The sequence below is a fragment of the Otolemur garnettii genome, unplaced genomic scaffold, assembly GCF_000181295.1.
Source record: "Otolemur garnettii isolate 467f Iridium unplaced genomic scaffold, OtoGar3 scaffold00053, whole genome shotgun sequence".
Classification (NCBI taxonomy): domain Eukaryota; kingdom Metazoa; phylum Chordata; class Mammalia; order Primates; family Galagidae; genus Otolemur; species Otolemur garnettii.
In genome coordinates this window covers 141267-143532 of record NW_003852448.1, presented here as the reverse complement: position 1 = coordinate 143532, position 2266 = coordinate 141267, and positions in this window count along the sequence as shown.

The following is a 2266-nucleotide window of genomic DNA, read 5'->3' as shown; positions in this document are numbered from 1 at the left end:
CTTCCTCTGTTGCCCAGGCTAGGGTGCAGTGGCATCATAGCTCACAGCAACGTCAAACTCCTGTGCTCAAGTGATCCTCCTGGCTCAGCCTCCTGAGTAGCTGAGACTAGAGGTTTTGCTACCACATTCAGCTAATTTTTGTATTTTTTGTAGAGATGAGGTCTCATTGTTGTTCAGGCTAGTCTCCAACTCTTGGGACTCAGGTGATCCTCCCAGCTCAGCCTCTCAAAGTTCTAGGATTATAGGTATGAGTCTTCATGCCTGGCTAAAACTAGTGTATATTCTGCTCTTTTTGGAATGCTATATAAATGTCATTTTGATACAGTTGGTTGAGGTACTGTTCATTTCTTCTGTATCCTTGCTGATATCCTCAGCCTACCTGGTGTATTGATTACTAGGAAAGGAGTGCTAAAGCATCCAGCACAGTTTGTGGATTTTTCTATTGCTCTTTTAGGTTTATAACTTTTTGTTTGATATATTTTGAAGCTTTCATATTAGATGCATGCATATATACCTGAAGTGTGTCTTCTTGGTGAGTCCACCATTTTATTTCTAGGGAGTGTCCCTCTTTATTTCTGCTAACTATGTTCTAAAGTCTATTTTGACATAATAAATCTAGCTTTATTTTGGTTAATGTTTGCATAATACAGTGGCTCCACATTATTAGTGAGTTCCATTTTTGCACATTGCCTACTGCCTGAAATTGATTAGTAACCCCCAGATCAGTGCAGCACTCTGGCTGTCATGCTGGGGCATGCGCAGTGTGGCAAACGATTCGCGTCACCTGACCCACGCGCTCCTGGGGGAGGTTGAGCACGCTCCCCTCATTCAGACTCTCTACTCAGACAGGTCTCCTTCCTGTGCTTTATTAGCGTCATGTGTTCACATGTTTGGGCTTTTTGTTGGTAATTTTGCTGTTCACAGAGGCCCTTAACTGTGGTACTGAGGTGCTGTGTCGTGTGCCCAAGCATGAGGGCTGGGACGTGTGTTAGATAAGTGTGATTTAGGGATGAGGTGTAGTGTTATTGTTTGTGAGTCCAAGGTTAATGAATCAACAGCATATATTAAATGAAATGTCTTTAAACAAGGTTATGTATTTATTACTCAATTGACAAAAATTTTCCATTTTTGAGCAAATTCATTTCCAGCAACTTTGTATATAATAACACAATTACTGTGGATAATGAGGAGTGACTGTGCATCATTTTCCATTCTTTTACTTTTAAACTACTTTTGTTACTATATTCAAAGTGAGTTTCTTGTTGAAGCTTGCTCTTTAATCAAATGCAGAGTTTTAAAGATGGTCTAAATTAACTGTTCACTGCCTCCATGTTTTTCTTCTATTCTCCATTATCAATACAATTAAATTATATTTCATCATTTGAAGCTTTCAACATTTTGAAATTTTAGGAAACATAGCTAATCCAAAAGATAAAAATAAAAATTCACTCACGATATCAACCTTGAGTAATCACCGTTAATATTTTGTATATAATTTCCCAGCCTTTGTCTGAGTGAATATATTTCCTCCTTTTTTTTAAACAAAAGGGTTATCCTGACATGCATATTATTTTTTATGAGGTTGTTAATGTACTGTTTCTAACTTATCATGCCACCGAATTGTCTTACATGCAGTACACAACATTTTTTTAAAAAGACATACAGCACAAAGTATCTTTATTTCTGTTTTTTCCCCAGATAATAAAAGTGAGGATTGGAATGCCTAACACATTTTAGGTTACAGAAACTTGATTTGAAACTGGGTTCTCTCGGGTGGCCCCTGTGGCTCAGTGAGTAAGGTGCCAACCCCATATACCGAGGGTGGTGGGTTTGAACCTGGCCCTGGCCAAACTGCAACAACAACAATGACAACAACAAAAGAGCTGGGCATTGTGGTGGGAGCCTGTAGTCCCAGCTGCTTGGGAGGCTGAGACAAGAGAACCCAAGAGCTGGAGGTTGCTGTGAGCTGTGACGCTAATGCACTCTACCAAGGGCAACAAAGTGAGACTCTGACTCTATAAAAAGAAAAGAAAAGAAAAGAAATTGGGTTCAGTCATTTTCTATATACAGTATAGCAATTAAATACATAGGAAGCAACAATTTGCACACAAGAGTTAAAATGAAAAATACATGTGCTCAATAGAGCTGGTCTCCTTTAGAGAGAATCTTGTGCATTAAGCACCTCTTCTTACAACTCAGAGTATGTAAGATGCTTTTCTCTCTGACCACAGGGAAATGGACTTCCAGTATTCTTTTTTTTTTTTTT